This window comes from Rhincodon typus, chromosome 18, assembly GCF_021869965.1.
Source record: "Rhincodon typus isolate 14 chromosome 18, sRhiTyp1.1, whole genome shotgun sequence".
Classification (NCBI taxonomy): Eukaryota; Metazoa; Chordata; class Chondrichthyes; order Orectolobiformes; family Rhincodontidae; genus Rhincodon; species Rhincodon typus.
In genome coordinates, this window is record NC_063349.1 from 58,752,543 (window position 1) to 58,772,979 (window position 20,437).

Below are 20,437 nucleotides of genomic sequence, written 5' to 3' on the forward strand. Positions count from 1 at the left end.
CCTCCAAACTCCCTTCTCTCTTTCTGTCATATTAACAGAAGGATCCAAATCCACCATCTGAGTGCAAGCAACAGTGAAGCCTGCTCTGTGGCCTTGAGGAACAACTGCACTGTACTGGCTTATTATAAACAACTAATAGTTACTTAACAGCCTTATAATGTTTTGTATTTTTCTTGGTAGGACAAATTTCAATTAACATTTTTTGGTTAATCATGAATCCTTGAATCAGCCAGTTCAGAACATGGTTACTACTCCTGCGTTGTGTTTTTTTAGTTGGTTATTAATGGAATGGAGTTTTAAAGTCGTGATTTTGTCATCCCACTGTTACAGAGTTTGCGTTCTTCAGAATAAAATCTTGTGTTAGAGGCAGCACTGATGGAAGGCTTTTAGAGCAGCAAAATTCAGAGACCAATTTAGGTACATTCTGCTGGAGAACAATGAACCAAAGTAATCGTCCTTTTCTTCAGCCCCTGTTGTCTGAACATCTCACTGTGGAAAGATTTGTTTTGTAGTTGGATGGGTGTATTGTAGACTTTATACAAAATGATAGAAATAAAACTGTGCAAAATGTCTGTGCTTGCACTAGCTGTGCCTTCATTACTCATCTTCCTGTAAAGATGCAGTTCCAGGGTTACTTACCAGGAGACACTCATTGAAACTTTGTGGCTGGCTCCATGTGTGGAGTTACCGAATAGTTAATGGGAGATTTTCAGAATTTCCAACTGTGTGTACTGTTCATACATTGTTTGCTTAATTATGCTATAGTTTTTGTTCATTTGTTTTAGTGAGATTGTGAACGACATGAAAGCATCACCGTCTAAAGGTCATACTGTACCACTTGGTGTGAATAAAAACTAGTATTTTCAGATTTTCTTATTGAGCTTTCTTCCAAATGATGTGATGTAGTTTGTATATTGGTTCTACAGAGGAGCATTTCCTGCTGATTGTCCAATGACATTAGGACAGTACTTACATTTTTTTTGGTGGAAGACCCAAGTTCCAAGTTTGTCAACAGCTCAGTGATTTTTTTTTTTTGAAATGTGTATACCTGGACATGGCACAAAATTAGATTTAACTACCTGTTTTTGAATGTTCTTGCCATTAGTTATGTATCAAATCCCATTGCTCAAGAATCACAGCATAGAAGAGGCCCTTTGGGCCTATCGTCTGCTACAGTACTACCTGCATTAGATCCATAACCTTGATTGTTATGACACTTCAGGTGCTCATCCAAGTACTTCCTAAAGGTTGAGATTTCCTCCCTCAACTACCTTCCCAGGCAGTGCAGACTTAGACCACTTTCTGGGTGCAAAAGCTTTTCCTTAAGTATCTAAACCTCCTGCCTTTCACTGCAAAATTATACCCCTTTGTTATTGACCCTTCCATTGAAGAGAGCTGCTTTCTATCCATCTTGTTCATACCCTCAACTAGTTATCATACAGCATGGAACGAGGCCCTTCAGCCCATGTCTGTGCCAACCAACCAACACCAAACTATACTAATGCCCTTTGCCTGCACTTAGTCCATACCCTACTATGCCCTGGCATTTTAAGTGCTTATCTAGATGGTTTTTAAATGTTAACCAGAGTATCTGCTTCCACCCCGTCAGGCAGCATGTTCCATATATCTACCACCCTCTGGATGAAAATGTTTTTTTTTGTCTCCTGTAAACCACTTGCTCCTCAGCCCTCTGGTCTTGGATGTCTGCCATGGAGAAGAGATTCTCACAATCTACTGCCTATGCTCGCCATAATTTTGTAAAACCTCTATCACATTACCCCTCAGCCACCTCTGCTCCAGGGAAAACAAACCCGGTCTATCCAATCTCTCTTCGTAACACAGACTTTCCATCCCAGGCAACAGCCTAGTGACTCTGCTAATCACCCCCTCCTGTGCAATCAATTCCTTCTGACAGTGTGGTGACCAGAACTGCATGCAGTATTCCATTTGGTCTAACCAGTGTTTTATAAAGTTGTTACGAGACTTCTTTGCTCCTGTATCTGTTCCCTGGCTAATGAAGGCAAGGGGACTGTATGCTGCCTTCACCACCCTGTCTGTGTGCTGACGCTTTTAGGGACCTATAGATTTGTAAACTAAGGTCCCTTTGTTCCTCAGTACTCTCTAGGGACCTACCATTCATTGACTAAATCCTTCTCTTGTTAGACCTCTCAAACTGCATCACCTTGCACTTAGTGAGATTAAATTCCGTCAGCCATTACTGTACCCAATTTCATGGATAAGTAACATCAGACTGTAGCCCGAGATCACCATCTCAGTATCAACAACACCCCTAACTTTCATGTCACCCACAAACTTGTATCCTCTACGTTCACATCCGTGTTGTTAATGTAAATAACAAACAGCAAGGGTCTCAGCACTGATCTCTGGTACATCGCTGGTCACAGGCACAGGCTTCCAATTACAAAAACAAACCCCACCATCATACTCTGCCTCCTATTTGTAAGCCAATTTCAATGCACGAGGCCTGACTGGTAAGGCAAATGAGCTCCAAGCATGGATTGGCTCTGGGGACTGGGATGTTATAGCCATAACAGACACATGGCTGAGAGGATTGCAGGACCGGCAGCTGTGTTCAGGTGTAACAGAAATATAAGTAAGCGAGGAGGGGGTGTTGCCCTTTTGATAAGGGAGGACATAACAGTGCTTCGAGAGGATATTCTTAAGGAGTCATCAAATGGGGCCATATGCTTAAAACTTAGAAGCAAGAAGGGGATGGTCACACTGTTGGGACTGTATTATAGGCCCTCAAACAGCCAGCGGGTACGAGAGGAGCAGATGTGAAGAGAGACTGCAGATACCTGTAGGAATAATAAGAGTAGTATTGGTTGGAGATTTGAATTTCCCCTGTATTGACTGGGCCACCCAGAGTGTAAAAGGCCCAGATGGGGTGGAATTTGTCAAATGTGTCCCAGAAAGTTTCCTAAATCAATATGTAGAGGGCCTACTCGAGAGGGTGCAACACTGGACTTCCTCTGAGGAAACAAGGCAAGTGACTGAAGTGTCAATCAGAGAGCACTTTGGGTCCAGTGACCATAACTCTCTCAGTTTTAACATAGTTAAAGAAAAACTTAGGACAGGTCCACAGGTCAACGTGCTGAACTGGAGCAGGGCCAATTTTGGGGCCGTTAGGCATGATCTAGCAGGTCAACTGGGTGAGTGTGTTTGAAGGAAAAGGAATGACTGGCAAATGGGAGGGTTTTGAAAGTGTGACATCAAGCGTCCAGGGACCGTATGTCCCTGTTAGGGTGAAGGGAAAAGCTGGCAGGTTTAGGGATCCCTCGCTGACCAGGGATATTGAGGCTCCTGTCGGGGGAAATTGGTGGCAGCATACACTGGGTTTAAGCTATCGGGCTCAAGTGAATCCCTAGATGACTATAGAAAAAGTGTAGGAGCACAGTTAAGAGGGAAATCAGAAGAGCGAAAACAGGGTACGAGATTGATCTGGCAGATAAGGTTAAAGATAATCCCAAGAGGTTCTATAGCTATGTTAAGAGTAAAAGGGTGGCTAGGGAGAGAATAGGTCATCTTAAAGATCAGCATGATCATCTATGTGTAGAACCGCAGGAGATGGGGGAGATTTTTAATGAATATTTCTCCTCAGTGTTTTGCTAGGAGAGAATCATGGATGCTATGGAAATAAGGGAAACAATTGAGGATGTTTTGGACCACATACATATTACCAGTGAGGAGGTGTTTGCATACTTAGACTGTATTAAGGTGGATAAATCCCCAGGATCTGATCAAGCCCATCATGGGATGTTGTGGGAGGCTAGGGAAGAAATTGCAGAGGCCCTTCCAGAGATTTTTGTTTCATCTTTAGTCACTGGTGAAGTTCCGGAAGACTGGAGGATAACTAATGTTGTCCCCTTGTTTAAGAAAGGAAGCAAAGACAAGCCAGGGAACTATAGGCCAGTGAGCCTGACATCAGCAGTATTGGAGAGGATACTAAGGGACAGGATCAACCAACTTTTGGATAGTCAAGATCTGATTAGGGATAGTCAGCATGGATTTGTGCACGGGAAGTCTTGTCTGACAAATCTTTTGAGTTTTTGGAAGAGGTAACCAAGAGGATGGATGACGTAGGGCAGTGGATTTTATACATATGGACTCTAGTAAGGCATTTGATAAGGTCCCGCACAGTAGGCCAGTCATAAAGGTTAGGTCGCATGGGATCCAGGAAGAGGTAGATAATTGGATTCAAAATTGGCTCGATGGTAGGAAGCAGAGGGTGATGGTTGAAGGTTGTTTCTTGGATTGGAGGCCTGTGACTTGTGGTGTGCCACAGGGGTCGGTGTTGGGACATTTATTATTTGTTATTTACATAAATGATCTGGATGTGAATGTACAAGGCATGATTAGTATGTTTACAAATGATATAAAATTAGGAGGTTTCATTGATAGCGAAGGAGGTTATCAAAAATTACAGAGGGATCTTGATCAGATGGGGAAGTGAGCTGAGGATTGGCAAATGCAATTCAATACAGATAAGTGTGAGGTGTTGCACTTTGGAAAGTCAAACCAAGGTAGGACTTATACAGTAAATGGAGTGTTGTGGAACAAAGTATATAATTCTTTGAAAGCTGCATCACAGGTGGACAGGGTGGTGAAGAAGGCATTTAGCATGCTGGTCTTCATCAGTTAAGGCATTGAGTATAGAAGTTGGGACGTTATGCTACAGTTGTATAAATTGTTGGTGAGGCCACACTTGGAGTATTGTGTTTTGGTCACCCTGTTATAGGAAAGACATAGTTAAACTGGAAAGTGTGCGAAGAAGATTTATGAGGATGTTGCCAGGACTAGTAGGCCTCAGCTATTGGGAGAGTTTGGCCAGGATAGAACTTTATTCCTTGGAACGTAGGAGAATGAGGGATGACCTTATTGAGGTGTATAAAATCATGAGGGGTGTAGATAGAATGAATGCATATGGTCTTTTTCCCAGGGATGGGGAATTGCAAACTAGAGGGCATAGGTTTAAGATGAGAGGGGAAAGATTTAAGAAGGACCTGAGGGGCAACTTCTTCACGCAGAGAGTGGTGTGTATATGGAATGGGCTGCCGGAGAAAGTGGTTGGGGAAGGTACAACAGCAACATTTAGAAAACATTTGGACAGGTACACGGATGCGAAGGGTTTAGAGGGATATGGACCAAATGTGGGCAATTGGAACTAGCTGAGTGGCCACCAGGGTCAGCATGGACCAGTTTGGGCTGAAGGGCCTGTTTCCACGCTTTATTACCGTATGATTCTAAATCAAATTTATCTTTTGGACCAGCCATATGTGGAACCTTGTCAAAGGCCTTACTGAAGCCTCTGTAAACCATGTCAACTTAAAGCAAGTGTGACATTTGCTTTCATTAGTCGTGGTATAGAGTATAGGAGCAAGGATGTAAGGTTGGAGTTGTACAGAGCGTTTGTCAGGCTACAACTGGAGTACTGTGTGCAGTTCTGATTACCTCACTACATGAGTGATGTGGTAGCACTAGAGGGAGTACAGAGGTAGCTCATCAGGATGTTGCCTGGGATGGAGAAATTGAGGTGTAAGGAGAGACTAGATAGACTTGGATTGTGTTCTTTACAGCAGAGAAGACTGGGAGGGGGGGACATTCAAGATTATGAGAGGCATGGGTAGGGTGAATAGAGAGCAGGTGTTTGCCTTGGTTGAGGGGTCAATCGTGACAGGATGTATTTTCCTGGTAAGGGGCAGGGGATTTGAGGGGGGAAGTAAAGTTTTTTCACTGAGTGATGGGAATCTGCTTGGGAAGGTAGTGTAGGCTGGAAACCTTAAAAGCTTAAAAAAAATATATTTGGATGAGTACTTCAAATATCATAACGTTCAAGAAATGGGACCAAGTGCAGGAAATTGGGAGTAGCGCACATTTAGTGCTAGTTATATTGGTGCAGACTCAATGGGCTAAAGGGCCTTTTCTGCACTATATGAATCTATAAACTGCATATCTGATTCCCCCCTCAACTTTCTGTGCTCCAAAGTGGAAAACTGTAGATTATCCAGTCTATCTTCGTTGCTGAAATGCTCCATTCCAGGCAACATTCTCGTGAATCTTCCTTGCGTCCCCCTCCATTGTAATCATATCCTTTCTAGATATTTTTGATCAACACACCTCCAGAGTAGGTGGAACTTGAACCTGGGCCTTCTGGATCACTGTACATCCTCCATCCTCCTTACAGTGTGGTGACAAGGCTGCACGCTGTACTCCAGCTATGGCCTAACTAAAGTTCTATACGGTTCCAATATAACCTTCCCATACTTGCATTCTGTGCTATGGCTGATCCAGGCAAGTGTCCTATTTGTTGCCTTAACTACCTTAATAACCTGCCCTGCCATCTTCAGGGATCCAAGGTCCCTCTAAGCTTCGCAGTGTCGTGCCATTCATTGAGTACTCCCTTGTCGTGGGTTCTTTTCCAAAGCGCGTTGTCTCACATTTATCTGACCAATCTGGTAACCCTGTAACCCTGTCAACCACGTGGCCAATCTTGTTATCTGCAAATTTACTTCTAATCTCCACGTTCTCACCTGTATTGTTTATGAAATTATCACAATCAGTAAGGGACCCAGTACTGATCCCTGTGGTACACCACTGCATACCAAACTCAAGTCACACGAACAGCCTTCTACCACCACCCTTGGTCTCCATCATAAAGCCGAATTTGGGTCCAACTTGCCAAGTTACCCTGGGTCCTGTAAGCTTTTATCCTCTATGACAAGGTCCCATGAGAAGCCTTGCTGAAATCCGTAAATGACATCAACTGCCCTACTCTCATCTATACACTCAGTCCCCTCAAAAATTCTACCAAGTTTGTTAGGCGTGACCTCATTCTACAAAGCCATGCTGACTATCCCTGCTCGAATCTTGCCTCTCTATATAGTGATTAATTTTTACCCATAATTTGTCTACCACTGTTAGATTTGCTGGTCTACAGTCCCCTGATTTATCCTAACACCCCTCTTGTAAAGTGGAGCCACATTAGCTATCCTGCAGTTCTCTGGCACCTCCTCTGTGACCTAGAGAAAATTTGGGTCAGGGGCTTTAATTTCCTCCCTCATTTCCCTGTCTGCTTTAAATCTACCAATACTTCCTCACAGTACTTACACGCTCCTCTCTCACCGTGTATATATTGCCACCTTAGTCCCTAATAGGCCCTGCTCTTTCCCTTAATATACTTGCAGAAAATCTTAGGATTCTCCCTAATCTTGCCTGCCAGCATTTTCTCAAACCTCCCTTTTTTCTCCTTGTACTTTCCACATTCCTCTAGGGCCTCTGTTTTGCTCAGTTTTTACTTATTTTTCTTTTATTTCTCCCTTTTAGCCAGTCCTGAGTATTTATAGGCGTCCATGGTTCTCTGGCCTTGTTGCTCCTACATTTCATTCTGAAGAAAACACATTGGGCAAGGTATTGGGGCAGTACAGGCCCAATGCCTCTTATTGTTCTACTGTAGATTTACCCTTAAATAGCTGCTCCTCCTCTACTTTAGCCAGATCCTTCTTTATTTTAATAAGATCTGCCTCTTCACCCCCCACCCCCCAAAAAAAGGGGCAAAACCCTTTTTTTTTCCAGACCATCTTTTTCCTTAACAAACAATTTGCCAGCAATTGAACCATATATATTGGCATACACCTGTTTTTTCGATCCTCAACTTTCATGGTGTGGCTTCATGATTTGAGTTGTGAAATTTCCTGTCTTCGTCAATATATTAAAGACATTGTACCAAGTTAAAGATCCTGTTTAATTAATAATTTGATACATCTGACCTCTTACAATGAGAGGTGTTAAATTTAATTTGCATCGAGTTGTTCATTTTAATTTCTTTCACTCCAAAATGTTAATGGATTAGAGTCTTGAGTCAAAGTTCTCTAACATTAATTTGAAGGTGTGCTGATACCCAATTCTGTCATCACCACATCTCAACCCCTTCCTTCTGACACAGCTTGTCCAACATCTAGACTTCAGATCAGCAACATTTTCCTCCAATTTTACATTGTTGTAGGCCACTACCACAAACTCTGTTCCCTAGCTACCAAATCTACTCTGCTTCAAGGAGAACATTCCCAGTCTATCCAATTTTTCCTCTAGTTCTATTTTTCCCAATTCTGGCAACGTCCTTTTCACCACTTAGGCACAGGTAGATCAGAGAGGTAAATGCATAGCTTGAGGGCTGCTGTAGAAGGGAGGGGTTTAAATTTACGGAATATTGGGATCACTTTTGGGGAAGGAGAATGCTGTTCAGAAGAAATGAGCTTCACCTGAGCAGAACAGGAACTAAAAGACCATAAGACAAAGGAGCAAAAATTAGGCCATTCAGCCCATCGAGTCTGCTCCACCATTCAATCATGGCTGATAAGTTTCTCAACCCCATTCTCCTGCTTTCTCACTGTAACCCTTGATAATCAAGAACCTATCTATCTCAGTCTTAAATGTACTCCATGACCTGGCCTCCACAACCTTCTGTAGCTGTGAATTCCATTGATTCACCATTCTCTGGCTGAAGAAGTTTCTGCTTATCTCCATTCTAAAAGGTTTTCCCTTTACTCTAAGGCTGTGCCCTCGGGTCCTCGTCTCGTACCAATGGAAACATCTTACCAACATCCACGCTGTGCAAGCCATTCAGTATTCTGTAAGTTTCAATTAGATGCCCCCTCATCCTTCTAAACGCCATCGAGTATAGTCCCAGAGTACTCAAATGTGCCTCATATGTTAAGCTTTCCATTCCTGGGACCATTCTCGTGAACCTCCTCTGAACCTGCTCCAGGGCCAGTATATCTTTCCTGAGATTATGAGGCCCAAAACTGCGCATAATACTCCAGATGTGCCCTGACCAGAGCCTTAAAGAGCCTCATCCTGCTTTTATATTCAAGTCGTCTCAAAATAAATGCCAAAGTTGCATTTGCCTTCCTAACTGCTGACTCAACCTGCAAGTTTACCTTGAGAGAATCCTGGAATAGAACTCCTAAGTCAGTCTACACTTCAGACTTCTGAATTTTCTCCCCATTTAGAAAATAGTCCATGCTTTTATTCTTACCAAAGTGCATGACCTCACACTTTCCCACATTGTACTCCATCTGCCACTTCTCTGCCCACTTTCCTAACTTGTCCAAATCCTTCTGCAGCCTCCCTGCCTCCTTAATACTACCTGTCCCTCTACCTATCTTTGTATTGTCTTCAAACTTAGTCAGAATGTCCTCAGTTCCTTCATCTAGATCGTTAATGTATAAAGTGAAAAGTCATGGTCTCAGCACTGACCCTTGCAGAACACCACATGTCACCATTGCCATCCTGAGAAAGACCCCTTTATCCCCACTCTCTGCTTTCTGCCAGACAGCCAATCTTCTATCCATGCTAGTATCTTGCCTCTAACACCGTGGGCCCTTATCTTACTCAGCAGCCTCCTGTGCGGCACCTTGTCAAAGGCCTTCTGGAAGTCCAAGTAGATAACATCCATTGGCTCTCCTTGGTCTACCCTGCTCGTTACTTCCTCAAAGAATTCCAGCAGATTTCTCAGGCATTACCTCCCCTTGATGAAACCATGCTGACTTTGCCCTATTTTAGCATGCACTTCCAAGTATTCAGAAATCTCACCCTTCACAATGGACTCTAAAATCTGAATGGCTGAATAAAGGCAACTACAGAGGTATGAGGGAGGAGCTGGCAGTATTGACTGGAAGAGGAGCCTAGCGGGAAAGACAGTAGAACAGCAATGGCAGGAATTTCTGGGAGTAATTCAGGAGACACAGCCAAAATTCATCCCGAGGGAAAAGAAGCATGGTACAGGGAGGATGAGGCAAGCATGGCTGACTAAGGACATCAGGGATAGCATAAAAGCAAAAGAGAGAAAGCATATAATGTGGTGAAGGGCAGTGGGAAACCAGAGGATTGGGAAGCTTACAAAGTCCAAAGGAGGGCAATGAGAAAAGAAATAAGGAGGGAGAACATTAAATATGAGGGTAAGCTAGCCAGTAATATAAAGGAGGACTGTAAGAGTTTGGTCAGATATATGAAGGGCAAAAGTGGACATTGAACCACTGGAAAATGACACTGGAGAGACAGTAGTTGGGGAACAAGGAAATGGCCGAGGAACTGAATAATTACTTTGCGTCGGTCTTCACAGTGAAAGACACGAGTAATATCCCAAAAATTCAAGAGAGTCAGGGGGCAGAGCTGACTATGGTGACCATCACCAAGGAGAAGGTGCTAGAAAAACTGAATGGCCTGAAGGTGGATAAATCAGCTAATCTCTTGGTTGAGAGAGTAACTATTGTAGGGGGTGCGTTGAGTAATAGGCCTAGTTTTGGAAGTACCAGAGCAGGCAAAGAGAGAAGATGGGGAAAGGGAATTGAAGGAACATTTGACAGTGAACAAAGAAATGGTTGCCTTGCAATGTGCAAGACAGAAATACAACGGGGTTAAATTGTATAGAACTAGAATAGTACAGCACAGTACAGGCCCTTTGGCCCACGATGTTGTGCCGAACTTTTACTCTAATCCTAAGGTCTGTCTAACCTCCACTCCGACCTTATACTATCATCCAAATGCCTATCTAATAGCCGCTTAAATGCCCCTAATGAGGCCGACTCCACTACCCTCTCCAGCAATGCATTCCACGCCCCCAGCACTCTCTGAGTAAAGAACCTACCTCTGACGTCTCCCCTATATCTACCTCCACTCACTTTAAAACTATGCCCCCTCGTAATAGCTACCTCCACCCTAGGAAAAAAGTCTCTGGCTGTCTACTCTATCTATACTTCTGATCATTTTGTACACCTCTATCAAGTCACCTCTCATCCTTCGTTGTTCTGAAGAGAAAAGCCCTAGCTCTCTCAACCTTTCCTCGTAAGACCCTCCCTCCATTCCAGGCAACATCCTGGTAAATCTCCTCTGCACCTTTTCCAATGCTTCCACATCTTTCCTGTAATGAGGCGACCCAGAACTGGATACAATACTCCATATGTGGCCGAACCAGGCTTTTGTATAGCTGGAGCATAACTTACATATAAGAGCTAGGAGCAGGAGTAGGCCGTCCGGCCCTTCGAGCCTGCTCCGCCATTCAATAAGATCATGGCTGATCTTTTTGTGGACTCAGATCCACTTACCCGCGTTCTCACCGTATCCCTTAATTCCTTTATTGTTCAAAAAAAATCTACCTTATCTTTAAAAACGTTTACTGAAGTAGCGTCAACTACTTCACTGGGCAAGGAATTCCATAGATTAACAACCCTCTGGGTGAAGAAGTTCCTTCTCAATTTAGTCCTAAATCTGCTCCCTCTAATCTTGAGGCTATGCCCTCTTGTCCTAGTTTCACCTGCCAGTGGAAACATCCTCTCTACTTCTATCTTATCTATTCCCTTCATAATTTTATATGTTTCTATAAGATCCCCCCTCAATCTTCTGAATTCCAATGAATATAATCCCAATCTACTCAATCTCTCCTCATAAGCCGACCCCCTCAACTCCGGAATCAACCTAGTGAACCTCCTCTGTACCCCCTCCAGTGCCAGTGCATCCTTTCTCAAGTAAGGAGACCAAAACTGCACACAGTACTCCAGGTGTGGCCTCACCAGCACCTTGTACAGCTGCAATATAACCTCTCTGCTTTTAATCTCAATCCCTTTAGCAATGAAGGACAAAATTCCATTTGCATTACTTGTTGTACCTGCAAACCTACCTTCTGTGATTCATGCACAAGGACACCCAGGTCCCTCTGCATAGCAGCATGCTACAACTTTTTACTATTCAAGTAATAATCTTTTTTACTATTACTCCTACCAAAATGTATGACTTCACATTTATTTACATTGTATTCCATCTGCCAGACCTTTGCCCACTCACTCAATGTATCTATGTTCCTCTGCAAAGTTTCACAGTCCTCTGCACACTTTGCTCTGCCACTCATCTTAGTGTCATCTGCAAACTTTGACACCGTACACATGGTCCCCAACTCCAAATCATCTATATAAATTGTAAATAATTGCGGTCCCAACACCGATCCCTGAGGCACACCACTAGTCGCTGACTGCCAGCTGGAATAGCACTCATTTATCCCCACTCTTTGCTTCCTGTTAGTCAACCAATCCTCTATCCGTGCTAATACTTTACCCTTAATGCCATGCATCCTTCACGGCTCTTGAACTCAATCTCTCTACTAATGAAAGCTAATACACCATACACCTTCTTAACAACTCTATCCACCTGGGTGGCAGATTTCAGGGAACTATGGACATGAACCCCAAGATCCCTCTGCTCCTCCACACTGCCAAGAATCTTTCCGTTAACCCTGTATTCTGCTTTCAAATCTGTCCTTCCAAAATGAATCACCTTAAACTTTTCAGGGTTAAACTCCATCTGCCACTTCTCAGCCCAGCTCTGCATTCTATCAATGCCCCTTTGAAACCTGGAACAGCCCTCTGCACTATCCACAACTCGACCCACCTTCGTATCGTCTGCGAACTTACTAATCCACCCTTCCACTCCGACATCCAAATCATTTACAAAAATCACAAATAGAAGAGGACCCAGAACAGATCCTTGTGGTACACCACTCGTAACTGAGCGCCATGTTGAATATTTTCCGTCCACTACCACCCTTTGTCTTCGAAGGGTCAACCAATTCTGAATCCAATCTGCCACATTTCCCCCTATCCCTTGCCTCCTTACTTTCTGCATGAGCCTACCATGAGGAACGTTATCAAACACCTTACTTAAATCCATGTATACCACATCCACTGCTCTACTTCCATCCAGGTGTTTGGTCACCTCTTCAAAGAATTCAATAAGGTTTGTGAGGCATGATCTACCCCTCACAAATCCATGCTGACTATCATGAATCAAACTGTGCCTTTCCAAGTGATCTTAAATCCTGTCTCTCAGAGCCCTTTCCAATAATTTGCCCACCACTGATGTAAGACTAACTGGCCTGTAATTTCCAGGGTTATCCCTATTCCCTTCTTTGAACAAGGGAATGATGTTTGCCTCTCTCCAATCTTCCGGCACTATACCCGTGGACAGTGAGGACAAAAAGATCATTGCCAAAGGCGATCTCTTCCCTCGCTTCCCATAGAATCCTTGGATAAATCCCATCAGGCCCCGGGGAACTTATCTATCTTCAACTTCCTCAAAATTGCTAGCACATCTTCCTTACTAACATCAACCTCCTTTCGCCGACCAGCCTGTTTCACACTGTCCTCCTCTACGACTAGGTCCCTCTGAGTTGTGAATACCGAAGAAAAGTATTCATTAAGGACCTCTCCTATCTCTTTAGGCTCCGTGCACAAATTCCCTTCACAATCGTTGATCGGCCCTACCCTTTGTCTATGTAATCTATGTTATCTATCTATGTATTTACCTATGTATCTATGTAAACGCATGGAGTATCATGAACAAAATTAGGGAAGCAGAAGCAGAAATTGCTTTCGGGGTGATATGACATAGTAACATTAACAGAAACAAAATCATAACTTACTAGAAAAATTCAGGTCAGGTTGCATTTGTAGAGAGAAGGCAGAGTTGACATTTTGGGTCCAGTGACCCTTCTTCAGAACATTTTGCTGAATACAAAATGTTCAGTAGCAGAGAGTGGAACATCACACAGAATAGGAAATACATGACAGGAGGTGGTGTCAGGAGAGGGGATGGAGTTGAAGGGGAGGAGAGGAAGGTTCTAGAGGGGTATGGATATCTGAGTTGTTCTATTTTGTTCCTTAATGCCTGAAAGGAAAAGGAAGTTTCTAAGATAACACGGTGTACAGCTGGATGATCACAGCAGGCCAAGCAGCATCAGAGGAGCAGGAAGGCTGACGTTTTGGGTCGAGACCCTTCTTCAGAAATGGGGGAGTGGAAGGGGATTCTGAAATAAATAGGGAGAGAGGGGGAGGCGGATAGAAGATGGATAGAGGAGAAGATAGGTGGAGAGGAGACAGACTGGTCAAAGAGGCGGGGATGGAGCCAGTAAAGGTGAGTGTAGGTGGGGAGGTAGGGAGGAGATAGGTCAGTCCAGGGAGGACGGACAGGTCAAGGGGGCGGGATGAGGTTAGTAGGTAGGAGATGAGGGTGGGGCTTGAGGTGGGAGGAGGGGATAGGTGGGAGGAAGGACAGGTTAGGGAGGCGGGGACGAGCTGGGCTGGTTTTGGGATGCGGTGGGGGAGGGGAGATTTTGAAGCTTGTGAAGTCCACATTGATACCATTGGGCTGCAGGGTTCCCAGGCAAAATATGAGATGCTGTTCATGCAGCTTTCTGGTGGCATCATTGTGGCAATGCAGGATGCCCAGGATGGACATGTCATCTGAGGAATGGGAGGGGGAGTTGAAATGGTTCGCGACTGGGAGGTGCAGTTGTTTGTTGCGAACCGAGCGTAGGTGTTCCGCAAAGCGGTCCCCAAGCCTCTGCTTGGTTTCCCCGATGTAGAGGAGGCCACAACGGGAACAGCGGATACAGTATACCACTTTAGCAGATGTGCAGGTGAACATCTGTTTGATGTGGATGGTCTTCTTAGGGCTTGGGATGGGGGTGAGGGGGGAGGTGTAGGGGGCAGGTGTAGCACTTCCTGCGGTTGCAGGGAAAAGTGCCGGGCGAGGTGGGACTGGAGGGGAGTGTGGAGCGGACAAGGGAGTCACGGAGAAAGTGGTCCCTCCGGCAAGCAGATAAGGGTGGGGAGGGAAAAATGTCTTTGGTGGTGGGGTCGGATTGCAGATGGCGGAAGGGTCGGAGGATGATGCGTTGAATCCGGAGGGCAGTAGGGTGGTACGTGAGGACAAGGGGGATTCTGTTTTGGTTGTTATTGTGGGGATGGGGTGTGAGGGATGAGTTGCGGGAAATGCGGGAGACACGGTCGAGGGCGTTCTCGACCACTGAGGGGGGGAAGTTGCGGTCCTTGAAAAACGAGGACATCTGAGATGTACGGGAGTGGAGTGCCTCAGCTCGGGAGCAGATGCGACAGAGGCAAAGGAATTGGGAATATGGGATGGCCTTTTTGCAGGAAGGTGGGTGAGAGGAGGTGTATTCTAGGTAGTTGTGGGAGTCGGTAGGTTTGAAATGGATATCGGTTTCCAGGTGGATGCCAGAGATGGAGACAGAGAGGTCCAGGAAGGAGAGAGAGGTATCAGAGATGGTCCAGGTGAACTTAAGGTTGGGGTGGAAGGTGTTAGTGAAGTGGATGAACTGTTCGTGGGAGCACGAGGCGGCGCCGATACAGTCATCAATGTAACGGAGGAAGAGGTGGGGGATAGGGCCAGTGTAGCTTTGGAAGAGGGATTGTTCCACGTATCCTACAAAGAGGCAGGCATAGCTTGGGCCCATGCGGGTACCCATGGCCACCCCCTTTGTCTGTCGGAAGTGGGAGGAATTGAAGGAGAAGTTGTTAAGGGTGAGGACGAGTTCGGCTAAGCGGATGAGGGTGTCAGTGGAGGGGGACTGGTCGGGCCTGCGGGACAGGAAGAAGCAGAGGGCCTTTAGGCCATCTGTATAGGAAATGCAGGTGTATAGGGACTGGACGTCCATGGTAAAGATGAGGTGTTGGGGACCGGGGAATTGGAAGTTTTGGAGGAGGTGGAGGGTGTAGGTGGTGTCACGGATGTAGGTAGGGAGTTCCTGGACCAAGGGGGAGAAAGTGGAGTCGAGATAGGTGGAGATAAGTTCGGTGGGGCAGGAGCAGGCGGAGACAATGGGTCAACCAGAGCAGTCAGGTTTGTGGATTTTGGAAAGGAGATAGAAGCGGGCGGTGCGGGGTTGGGGAATGATGAGGTTAGAGGCTGTGGGTGGGAGGTCACCTGAGGTGATAAGGTTAAGTTTCTCGTTAGAATGTTGAATGAACCGGAGGATGAAGCGGAACTAGGGGCCAATGCAACTCTGAGCCAGGGTGAGGTGGTGCTGATGGAGTCTATGAGATGGCTATTGAGTCTGCACTGTCTCTTCAAAAAGCATCCATCCAGACCCACCTCCTACCCTATCCCTGTAACCTTGCAGTTCCCATGGCTGATCCACCTAGCCTGCATATTCCTGGACACTATGGACAATTTAACATGGCCAATCCAACTAGCTTGCACATCTTTGGACTCTGGGAAGAACCAGGAGGAAACCCACGCAGATGTGAGGTGAGTATGCAAACTCCATGCAGACAGTCATCCAAGAGTTGAATCAAACCACTGGGCTAACCACAGACCCACTGTGCCCCCCTCACACAGGGTGAGTCTGAGCCAAAGGCAGCCACGGGAATGTGATGTGGCTGTGGAAGTGATTCTGGAGAAGGGTCACAGAATCCGAAACGTTAACTCTGCTTTCTCTCCACAGATACTGCCTGACCTGCTGAGTTTTTCCAGCAATTTCAGATTTTGTTTCTGATTTCCAGCATCTACAATTCTTTTTTATCTTAGCATTGACAGAAACAGGGCTCATGCTAGAATAGGACTGGATTCTTAACAACCCAGGATATAACAGAACATAGAACAGTACAGCACTGCAACAGGCCTTTAATTCCATCATGTCTGTACTGACCATGATGCTATTCTAAACTAATCTGGCCTGCACATGGATCCATATCCTTTATTCTCTGTCTCTTTAACGTTGCTAACTTATCTGGTTCTCCCACCTCCCCTGGTAGCGTGTTCCCTCTGTGTTTAAAAAAAAATTTGCTTGCACATCTTTAAATTTATTCCTGTCACCTTATACCTATACACCTAGTTTTTGATATTTCCATTCTGGGAAAGAGACTATCCACCCTATCAATACATCTCATAATTTTATGTACATCTATCAGGTCGCCGCTCAGTCTCTTGTAAAAACGATCAAAATTTTTTACAACCTCTCCTTATAGCTAATTCGCTCCAATCCAGACAACATCTAGTCAACCTCTTTTGCACCCTCTCCAAAGCATCCACAAACTTCCTATGGTGTGGTGACCAGAACTGCACACATTATTCCAAATGTGGCCTGACCAAAGGCTTATACAGTTGCAACATTTGCCAACTTTTAAAAGTTGCCAACTTTAATACTCAATGCCCAACCGATGAAAGGCTGTATGCCTTCACTACCACCTTGTCTACTTATCTTGTCACTTTCAGGAAGCTATGGACTTGGACCCCAAGATCCCTCTGTATATCACTGTTATAAGGCTTTTTGTAGAAACAGGGTGGGTTAAAAAACAAAGGGAGGAGGTGTAGCAGGCATGGTTAAAGATAGTATCATTGCCCTTGAACAAGATAAACTTCCTGAATTAGAATCTATATGCTTTGAAGTGACAAACAGAAAGGGAGCAGTGACCTCTAAGTAGTGAGGAGGAAGTAGAAGAGAGCATTTGTAGGCAGGTTATGGAAATCTGCAGGACAAGTAGGTTTGTGATAGTTGGAGATTTTAATTGAATTGAATATCCTTTATCGTCACGTGCGTCCAAACTAAAATACAGCGAAAAGTCTGTACCGTTGCTCGTACATAAGTGTCATTCACAGAATAGAAAAATCTTAGATGCCAACTTTTCCTTCTCTGCTGCTACAGCATGCCACTGCCAGTGACCCCCGCTTCCCCCACCACAAGATTCCAAGTCCATGCCATGCTGCTGAAGGAGCGTTTCCTCCCCTCGTCCAGGATTCCCAGCCCAAACCATTTTAATGTTCTTCAGGTTGTTAAGGAATTCCTGGGTTGAGTGGATGGAGTGGGGTGATTCGTTGACCAGGTGTTTCGGAATATTAACATCAATGATGACGAGATGATGGTATCCTTTGAGCTCACAGCACTATTCACGTCAATTGACATATCACTAGCCACTCACCTTCTTGACTTGGAAATATATGGCTGTTCCTTCACTGTCGCTGGGTCAAAATCCTGGGATTCCCTCGATAAGGGCATTGTGGGTCAACTTACAGCAGGTGGACTGCAGCGGTTCGCTACCACTACTCATTCCATTAACGAATAAAAATGATCGAACCCCTGCAAATTTATAGAGTAGTCAGCCATGTTTCATTTGCATGAACAAAAGTGATTGTTCAGGCACAGTTAGTGTATTCAAAAAAAGGTATATTCTCTCAAAATGGGAAAGGTGGGATGAACAAATGATAGAAATTAAGAAAAAGTGTACTTCTGACGCGTGTCAGGTGTATAATACATTTGGAAACCAAGTAGATGACAGAAGTTTCAAGAGGGAGGAGAAAAAGCAAAAGAATTAAGAAAAACATACTGGCAGCTAAGATAAACATCCCCCTCTAATTAGTTTAGAGTCCTCTCTATAGCTCTAGTTATTCAATTCTCCACAACACTGTTCCCAGCACAGTTCAACAGAATCCGATCCTACCAGAACAGCTCCCTTCTACCCCAGTGCTGGTGCTAGTTTTCCATAAACTGAAACCCATTCCACTCACATTCTTCTGATGAAGAGTCACTGGACTCGAACGTTGAATCTGCTTTGTTCCCACAGATGCTGCTGGACCTACTGAGTTTTGTCAGCAATTTCTGTTTTTGTTCCACCAACACCAATCTTTGATCCACACATTTAACTACTTGACATTAGTTACACTGTGCCAGTTTACCCAAGGCTCAGATAGTAATCTAGAGATTAATGCCTTGGAGGTTCTGCTTTATAATTTTGTTCCTTACTATTCAAAGCCTATCAACAAAACCTCCAGTCTAGTCCTACCAATGTCATTCATACTAATGTGGACAATGCTTACTGGATCCTTCCCCTCCCTCTCTTAAGTTCTTTTTCAGCCCCATGGAGATGTCTGTAATGCTGCCCAGGCAGGCAGCCTTGGAACTCCCACTCACGGCTGCAGAGAAGACTATCTACCCTAATGCCTATTATATGATCCCCAACTACAACCGCATTCTTATTTCCTTCCCCCACTTGGTAATGAGGTGCTGTGGTCAGTTTGTTTGTCTTCCTTGCAGTCCCCACTCATTTGCACAACTTGTAAGACCTCATCATTGTTGGACAATTTCAGCGCTTGAGGCTCCTCAATTGTAATCCCCTAGGTCCCTTCTCCTGCAGTCTCACCCTCTTGTCCCTGATCAGACTAATTTTGAAATACCAAATCTGAAGGGTGCAACCCCCCTCTGAAGCAAGGTGTCCAGGTAACTTTCCCCCTCCCTGATGTGACCCTGTGACTGCCCCTCAGACTCTAGTGCCTCAACTTGGATCCAAAGTTCCTCGAGCTGCAAACATTTACTGCAGATGCGTTCACTCTGAATCACGTTGGTGTCCAGGAGCTTCCACCTGTTGGAGCTACAACACATCACCCATCCTGCCATACTATTGTACTATATTACAATGACTTGATTCCCTGCCCTTTATGCTTTCACTGTCCTGAAATATTATATTTGTAAACTGAGAGGAAAGAAAATAATCTATACCAATCTAATACTTCAGTAGTTTCTTTTTAAAAGAAAGAAGAAAACACTGGAGACCTAAACACATACTCAGGACTTGCCTTTTAATTTAACAACCAGAAATATTCACAAATCCTACTCACCAATCAGCTTCTTTTCCTGCACTCTTTTTATGTTGTGGTTTGTGATGTCTCTCCGCTGCTGGTCTCACTCAATTCAGCCTCTCGATCAATGCCTCTGGTCCTCATCCACTCGCCTCACACTCTGGAGCGTTTACTTCTTGCAGTAAACCCAGTTAAAGCACCTCTGCCCCATTTTGCACCAAATTTCCAATAGTAATCAATCAGAACTCACTCTGCTAAGATCCCACACTGACTGTGATTCAGCAGTACACACCTCACTATTTGTAGAAATGCAAGTTGAGGTTGGACATAAGGTTTAGCTGTTAAAACTAACAGAATGCATTCTGCCTGCCAGTGACCCCATTGTGGACGTTTCCTTGCAGGAGAACAAGATCCTTGCTGTTCAGATAATGTAATATCTGTCTTGATTTCTGAAGGGTGACTTGATATGCAAGATCATTCTGAGGACTCACTTGGTCTCTATCTCTGAACCAGGAGGCCTGGGTTCAAGTCCCACCAGCTCTAGAAATGTGTCATGATATGTCTGAACAAGTTAATTAAAAATATCTATTAAAAATTCTGAAGAGTAATCAAAGGTTTTGCCCCTCTTCATCCCCAATCCCTTTGACTTGTTACACAGCAACATAGAATTAGAAGTGGGAGTAGGCAATTCTGCCTTTCAAGCGAGCTCTGACATTTATCATAATCATGATTCTGAACATGATCTTATTCTGGTCTCTGGTCCACTTTCCTGCCCACTCCCCACAGTCCTTTATCCTGCTTTTCATCAGAAACATATCTTTTTGGGATCTCATTCCGGTCTCAGCTCCAGTCTCCTGCCTGCTCCCCATAGCCCTTTATCCCACTTTTCATCAGAAACATATCCTTTTCTGTCTTGAGTCTATTGATTGATTCTACCTCCACTGCACTCTGAACATAGAACATAGAACATTACAGCGCAGTACAGGCCCTTCGGCCC

The 20,437-nt window shown here is 44.6% G+C and overlaps 1 protein-coding gene across 4 annotated transcripts in view; it reads left to right on the top strand.

Annotated features, from left to right (window-relative positions):
• The window catches only part of nap1l1 (nucleosome assembly protein 1-like 1), a 164,022-nt gene that overhangs the window by 102,388 nt on the left and 41,197 nt on the right, over positions 1 to 20,437 (top strand). The window contains exon 13 of one of the 4 annotated variants that reach the window (XM_048608039.1): positions 39 to 137. The exons of 2 other annotated variants lie outside the window; for them this stretch is intronic. The gene's annotated coding sequence lies outside the window, so the exon portion shown is untranslated. Of the gene's footprint in view, positions 1 to 38; positions 138 to 20,437 lie in introns of those variants that run through there. One more of the 4 variants, XM_048608045.1, reaches the window with a different exon arrangement.